An 8,361-nucleotide genomic window follows, 5' to 3' on the forward strand; every position below is an offset into this window, starting at 1 on the left:
AAAAAAAAAAAAAAGCCTGGATGCTTGTGTAAAACACTGTGAGTACCACTACCACCGAAGAGGGGTAGGTGCTGCCTACTGGTCAGCTGTGGCTTCTGTCCTATCCTTCTAAGTTAATCTGATGCCAAGGGTGATCTGCAGTAGTCTTGAAGGTCTAAAAGTCTAGTTGAATTCAAGAAGAACATTCTGGTGGGCAATGATATACACCCAGCTTCTTTTGGAAACTACTTGAAAATTTATGTTTCTTCCTTCTCTCATCTTCTTATCATCTAACACAATATGTGTTAATAGTTAACTTTATATGTCAGTATTTAAGTTATAGGATATGAAAGAAGGAGGGTTATCATCTGGGAGCAGAATGAATGCCATTCATGGACCAACAAAAAGACTATTTTCCTCTTTTGGGAAATGGTTAGCATGTTAATAGTTATGTGATAGTAGTATTATGTAAGGTGAAAGCACAACTTCATTGTTATCATAATTTGGAGAATTAAAGTATGGCTTAAAGAAACATGTATGGTACTAAGTTGACAAGGGGCAGACCATGATGCTTTTATAATGTGTCATCTTGCTTAAAGTGCACCAGTTTTCCTAGAATTATTTATTTTATGTTTACAGTTTGGGTGGGCCAAAAAGGCAATTTTTGGGAGATGTGTAATGTGGAAAGGAAATAGTAGCCATTTGTAGTTCACATATGTTGTTGCTGACTGGTGACTCACTTTGTTGACTCATTTTGTAGCAGCTTGGCCTGCAACTACTCTACCATCCTCTAGATCCTCCTTCAGCTTCTCCAACTCCTGGCCTATGTATGTGTGTTTATGACAAACAGCCCCAGCTTCTGAAGGATACCCTCACCACCAAGGTCAAAGGCAACAAGAACTAACATGGATTTCAGTCCATTTTCATGAGGTTCAAGTTTGTACTTGTGACTTCCAGCCTGACCTTGACTTCTCCCACTTTACTTCCATCTTCCTTTCTGACTACTCTGCCAACATCAAATTCTAGCATCAGACACAACACCATTATAAGAGTGCCTAACTAGCTCTCATAATTGTGTAAGCCAATTCTCTTTAACAAATCCATATGTACATATACATATATTCAATTACTTGTTGTGTGTCTCTGGTTCAACACTGACTGATATATCAGGGATAAAGAAGGTCATTTCATTATGAAAAAGGAGTCAATCAAGAGGCATAACAGGCTGGGCATGGTAGGCCACACCTGAAATCCCAGCACTTTGGAAGGCTGAGGCAGGCGGATCACCTGAAGTCAGGAGTTTGAGACCAGCCTGGTCAACATGGTGAGACCCCGTCTCTACTAAAAAAAAAAAAATACAAAAATTAGATAGATGTGGTGGCACGCACCTGTAGCCCCAGCTACACCAGAAGCTGAGGCACAAGAATAGCTTGAACCCAGGAGGTGGAGGTTGCAATGAGATGAGATCATGCCACTGTGTCACAGGATACTTGGGGTGTTGCTTTTCTAGTCAGAAACCTCTGTGGCCAGTGGTGCCTTTGCCTGAGTTTTGCTTGGGCCCACTGGGATCGTTCTGCCCACTCACCCTGGCAGGCTGTGCTTGGCTAATGCTACCAGCCTGTATCTCACCCCTGCCAAGGGTGAGCCAGGCGTGAAGTAGCAAGGGATGTGTGAGCGAAAGAGTGTGGGGTCTGGCCACTGCACACAGTCAGGCACGCTGGCTGCTGCAGCAGGGTGGGCAGCTCCAGGTGCCAGTACGGGCCCTGGCTCACTGCAAGGCTGTGACTGGACTAAGTACACCACAGTGGTGCCCGGAAGCTTGGAGACTCCAGGAAATGCAGGGCCCCAAAGGGAGTCACAATCCTGGCTCAGGGAGCTTCCTGGTCTGGGCTTCCTGAAGGGCCACAGCTCTTCTCTCCTCTTTGCCTGCAATGTGGTGAGCAAGGGGCATGTTTCAGCTCTGTTTGTGTTACAGCTCTTTCAGCCCCACCATTCAGCAGGTCTCAAGTTCTTGTCCTGCATCCAGATAGAATGAGGTATGTAGACAAGTGGAGTCTGAGCAAAGTGAAGAGGAGCTTTACTGAGAAGGAGGAGCTTTACTGAGCAACAGAATAGCTCAGAGGAGACCCTGGAGTGGGTAGCTCCTCTCTGCAGGCAGCTTGTCCCATCATCTCTGCAGCTGTCAGCAAAGAGGAGGCCCTGAAGTGGGTAGCTCCTCTCTGCAGGCTGGTCCTCCTGTTGTCTCTGCAGCTCTCAGCAGAAAAGAGGCCCTGGAGTAGGTAGCTCCTCTCTGCTGGCAGGTCTTCTCCCCCAGTCTGGCTGAGTCCAGGGAATTTTATGGGCCTCAGAGAGGAAGAAGTGCATGCTGATTGGTCCATTGGTGGCCATGGGCAGGTCCAAGAAAAAGCACCACCAGTTCCCCCTCCAGTCAGGGGGACTGGTGGCCTGGCCATTAGGCTTCAGGCCTTCTGGGGACCCGCCCCTTTCTGCCTCAGAGCATGTCGCCTCCTACTGCTTTCTATGGTGCCCAGGCTGTTCGTGGGGACAAGCACCTGCAGGCAAATGCTGAACTGCCTTCAGCCTTCCCTCAGCCTCCCTCCTATGTTTGTCAGCACCCAAAGTCTGGAGGGGGCTGAGGCAGCAGAGGAATGGCCTGTCAGCACTGCCTCAAGTATGCGCACAACTGGCTGGGCTACAACAGCACCCTGGCTCGGCCCCAACCTTGCTCCTAGATCAGAGCAGTCACCAGGAGCAGGGAGAGGCCAGGCAGCAGAAGCAGATACCTCCAAGCCTGCTGAGGTGGGGGTGCCTTCCCAGGCCCCTAGAGTGCAGAGATATCCAGGTTGGTCCGCAGCCACAACCTGGGTGGCTACAGCTGCACAAAGGAGGTGGGGGATGCAGGAAGGGCTCATGCCTGCTCCGGCACTCCTGCCTGCTTCGGCACTCCTGCCTGCTCCCAGCCTCCAAGAACACGGTCTGTAGCAAGGACTTGGGTGGCTGCAGTTGCACCCAGGAGAGCAGGGCTCCTGCCTGCTCCTGGTCTCCAAGAACACAGGGAGGCTCAGCCAGCAGCCATGACTTGGGCAGCTGCAGCTATGCCTGGGGAGCTCCCACCCGCCAACTTGGAAGGAGCTGGGCTCCTGCTTGTCCCCGCTCCCTCTGGCTCTGTGAAGCTCACAGCATGGGCAGAGCCTCCCGGCTGCAGCCAGCATCTTGGCAGTGGCCACTCCAGATGGTCCAGATGGCCCACTGTTGGCAGCAACAACACTCCAGCCTGGGCAACAGAGTGAGAGACTCCATCTCAAAAAAAGAGAAAAAGGAAAAGGAATAACAATCCTAAACATTTATGCAAATTGTGAGCTTCAAAATACATAAAATTAAAACTGATAGAATCACAAGGAGAATAGACAAAACCACAATTATTGACAGAGAATTCAATACTCATCTTTCAATAATTACTTTTAAAATTAGTAGAAAATCAGCAAAGTATATAGTAAACTTCAATAATACCATTAACCAACTAACAATAATCAAATAGTCGACCCAACAGCAGCAGAATATATTAATATATCCTTCTCAAATGTGCATGGAACATTTATGAAGACAGACCATGTTTTGGGCCATTAATGAGTCTCAATAGATTTTAAAGGATTCAAGTCATACACAGTATGTTCTTTGACTACAATAAAATTAAATTAGAAATAAATATCAGAAAAATCTCTAGAAACCCCCCAAATATTTAGAAACTGAAATAATCCAAGTTCAAAGTATTCTGAACTGAATGAAAATAAAAAGACAACACATCAGAATTTGTGAGATGCTGCTAAGGCAGTACTTAAGGGAAAATTTATAGCACCAAATTTCTATAACACAAAATAAGAAATATTACAAATCAGAGGCCTCAACTTCCACTTAAAGTAACCAGAAAAAAAAAAGCAAGTTAAACCCAAAGCAAGGAGAAAAAAGGAAATAATAAGGAACCGAGTGGACATTAATAGACCAGAAAATGAAAGACAATTTTTAAATAAATGAAAAGCTGGTTCTCTGTAAAGATAAAAATGACAAAGCTCTGGCCTATCCGACAAGGGGAAATGGGAGAAGATACAAATTACTAATAGCAAGAATGAAAGAGGTAACATCACTGCAGATTCAACAGATACAAAAAGGACAAAGTAATATTATAAACAACTTTATGCCAACTTATACAAAATTGGCTGATTCTTTAAATGATACAAAATACTAAAGCTTACCCTATAAGAAATATATAACCTGAATAGCACCATATCTATTAAAGAAACTGAATTTGTAATTTAAAACCTTCCCAGAAAAAAACTCTAGGTCCAGATAGGTTCACTGTGAATTCTGCCAAATATTTAAGGAAGAAATAATACCAATTCTGTACAAACTCTTCAACAATACTGAAGACAATGGGATGCTTTTTGAATCATTCTTTGAGGCCCACGTTACCTTGATCCCAAAACTAGACAACGACATTACAAGAAAACTATAGGCCAATATTCTTCATGAAAAATCCAACAATATATAAAAAGGATAATACATCACAGTGAAGCAGGGTTTTTTTACAGGAATGCAGGTTTGGTTTAATGTTCAAAAATCAATCACTGTAAATCACCATATTAACAAACTGTCTTCTCAAAAGATACAGAAAAGGCAATTGACAAAATCCATCCTACATTCCTGATATAAATTCTCACCAAACTAGAATTAGAAAAAAACTTCCTCAGTCTGTTAAAGGGTACCAATAAAGAAAACCACAGCTAACATCATGCTTAACAGAGAAAGGATGCTTAAGATAAAAAAAAAAGACAAAGATCTTCACTTAAGATTGGAAAAAAGACAAAGATTTCCACTTTCTTCATTTCTACCAAACACTGATATACATAAAGATCAATTTTACTTCTTCTTTTCCAATCTGAATGCCTTTCTCCACCTCCCTTTGCCTGCCTTACTGCACTGAAAATAAGAAAGGCATCCAGATTGGAAAGGAAGGAGTAAAACTGATCTCATATGTAGAATATCTGATAGAATCTACAAAAACAGCTACTAGAACTAATAAATGAATTTAACAAAGTTGCAAGATACAAGATTAATATACAAAAATCAATTGTATTTCTCTATATTACCAACAAACAATCTGAAATTAAAGGAAAAATACAATAGCATCAAAATATATTAAATACTTAGGAATAGATCTGTCAAAAGTTATGAAAGATCTGTAAAATATTAAAAAGAACTATAAAATATTGGTGAGAGATATTAAGGAAGACCTAAATAAATTGAGAAAAATATTGTGTTCATGGATCAGATGACTCAATATTGCTTTAACATGTCAATTCTCCCCATATTGATCTACAGATTCAATCCAATCCCAATCAAAATCTCAGATAGCTTCTTTGTAGAAGTTGACAAACTGATTCAAAAACTGATATGGAAATACAATGGGCTTAGAATAACCAAAACAACAAAATTAGAGGTCTCAGACTACCTGATTTCAAGCCTTATTATAAAGCTAGAGTAATTAAGTGTGGTGTTGGACTAAAGAGACAAGTAGATCAATGAAAAAATAGAGAGGCCAGAAATAGACCCACACATATATGGATAACTGATTTTACAAAGCTTAAAGGAAACTCAGAGGAGAAAGAAATGGTACAGAACAACTGAATATCCACATACCAAAAAAAAAAAAATTAACTTTACCCTAAATCTCAGAGTTGTATGGGTACAAACAAATTAATTCCAGATGGATCAGACACCAAAATGTAAAACCTAAAAATCCTGGAGGAAATCTTGGTGAACTTATTTTAGGCAAAGATTTCTCAAATATCATACAAAAAGCGTGATCCATAAAAGAGCCAATTGATAAACTGTGCTTCATCAAAACTTAAAACTGATGCTATTCAAAAAATATTAACAGAAAGAAAACTGAAGGCACAATATATTTGCAAAGCATATATCTTCTTCTTCTTCTTTTTTTTTTTTTTTTGCAACAGGGTCCTGCTCTGTTGCCCAGGCTGGAGTACCATGGCATGATCACCACCCACTGCAAGCTCCACCTTCCAGGCTCAAGCAATCCTTCCACCTCAGCCTCCCAAGCAGCTGGGACCACAGGCACACACCACCACATCCGACAATTTTTTGTATTCTGGGTGGAGAAAGGGTGTCACCGCATTGCCCAGGCTGGTCTCCAGCTCCTAGACTCAAGCAATCCACCCACCTCGGCCTACAAAAAGTGCAGGAATTACAGGCTTGGGCCATGGCACCTGGCCACAAAGCATATATTTGACAAAAGACTAGTGTCCAGAATGGACGAAAGATTTGTACAGATACTTCACCAAAGAATATATACAGATGGCATATAAGCACATTACAAAATGCTAAATATTATTAGTCAGTATGGAAATGCAAATTGAAACCACAGTGAGATACACAGTGAGTTGGTAAGGATGTGGAGGAACCGGAACTCTCATGTACTCATGTTAGGAATGCAAAATGATACAGCCACTCTGAAAAGTAGTGTGGCAGTTTTTTTAAACATTAAATGTACATCTACCATGAGAGAGGAGGAAAAAAGCATATGTCCATATAAAGACGTGTGTACATGAATGTTCTCAGCTTTATTTGTAACAGTAAAAACCTGGAATAACCCAAATGCCCATGAACTGGTGATTGGATAAACAAACTGTGGTATATACATACAATGGAATATTATTCAGCAACAAAAATTAACTATTGATACACACAGCAATAGAGATAAATCTCAAAATAAATGCTTAGTGAAACAACTCTGACAAAAACAAGGACATTCTGTATGATTCCATTTAAATAAATATCTAGAAAATGCAAACTAATCTCTAGTAACAGCTGACCAGTGGAGGGGGCATTGGGAGAGAGGCTTACCAACGGGCAGGAGGAAACTTTTGGGGTTTAGATGTAATAAACATATTATTTTGATTGCAGTGATAGTTCCACAGCTGTATTCATTTAACAAGCCTTATCAAATTATATCCTTTAAATATTTGCTGTTTATGTCAGTTATACCTCAATAAAGCTGTTTTGTTTTGTTTTGTTTTGAGACAAAGTCTCGCTTTGTCACCCAGGCTGGAGTGCAGTGGCGCAATCTCGGCTCACTGCAACCTCCGCCTCCTGGGTTCATGGGTTCACGCGATTCTCCTGACTCGGCCTCCCAAGTAGCTGGGATTAAAGACGCGCACCACCATGCCCAGCTAATTTTTGTATTTGTAGTAGAGACAGGGTTTCACCTTGTTGGCCAGGCTGGTCTCCAACTCCTGATCTCAGGTGATCCACCTGCCTCAACCTCCCAAAGTTTTAGGATTACAGGCCTAAGCTGCGCCTGGCCAAAAAGAAAGCTGTTTTTTTAAAACTATCTGCACTCCCTACTTGGGAGGGTTGGACTCAAGTTCCCACATCTCTTTCCTCTTACGGTTATATTAAGGGCTTAGTCATACATCCCTAAATTTCATATATCCCAACAGGGACTTGGGCTGGGACAGGAAGCCCTCTTCCTCCACCTCAACTACCACTTAGCCACCCACCATTTTCTCAAACCTCTTCCTTTCCCCACCGGACAGCTTAAACCAAGTCACACGTCTCATTGGTCTCAAACCAGAAATGAGGTCCCAACTCCTCATTTCCCAAGATATTTCCATGAACACAGCAATATCCTTTCCTACCCTGATTACCCCGCACCCTCCATTTCGGGTCCTTCTCACCCTGATCAGTGAGAATTGTTCTAGCAAGCAAACCTTAAATAGACCTCGTACCCTTTCTAGATTGCAAAGTAGATAAAAATCCAACTTTCCGTTAATTCAGGGATTAATTACTGAGCATCACTTATTTCTTGGGCAGTGGTTCTCAAAATGTGGTCCCAGGACCAACAGCTTCAGGATCACCTGAGAACCTGGGCTGCCACCGCCCCCTCCCCCACTACTAAATCAGCAACTCCGGAGTTGTGGGGCAGAAGTCAGTATTTTAACAAGGCCTCCAGGTGATTCTGATGCGCGCTACTCTTCTGGGGGTGTGAAAAACCAGAGAGGACAGGAAGAAAGTTAGAATTAAAGCATACCTACGAATCAGATAAGCGATAGGGGGAGGGGTGGTTATTTAAAAAACGATAACTAATTAAGAACTTGTATGTAGTAAGAAAACCTACCCTGCCCCAGAGAGCTTTCCCGAAAGATAATGGATTCCGACATTCACCTCAAGAACCGGCAGACAGAGCAGCAAAGGATCTGTCGCTGGCCAAGCAGGTCCCTGGCTAAGGCACTGCTAGGGACAGCTCGCGGCGGTTCGGGGGTTAATTCTCGGCAGCCCTCCGTCACCCGGTTTCCCACCCCCGCCTTG

General features: G+C 42.5%; 1 protein-coding gene across 2 annotated transcripts in view; it reads right to left on the reverse strand.

The window, feature by feature from the left end:
• ZSCAN30 (zinc finger and SCAN domain containing 30) overlaps positions 1–8,348 on the reverse strand; it is a 39,244-nt gene extending 30,896 nt beyond the window's left edge. Inside the window, exon 1 of one of the 2 annotated variants that reach the window (XM_009433883.3) lies at positions 8,218–8,348. The gene's annotated coding sequence lies outside the window, so the exon portion shown is untranslated. Of the gene's footprint in view, positions 1–8,170 lie in introns of both variants that reach the window. The other variant, XM_529948.6, reaches the window with a different exon arrangement.
• Between the last annotated feature and the right edge of the window lie 13 nt (positions 8,349–8,361).

The sequence above is a fragment of the Pan troglodytes genome, chromosome 17, assembly GCF_028858775.2.
Source record: "Pan troglodytes isolate AG18354 chromosome 17, NHGRI_mPanTro3-v2.0_pri, whole genome shotgun sequence".
NCBI lineage: Eukaryota > Metazoa > Chordata > Mammalia > Primates > Hominidae > Pan > Pan troglodytes.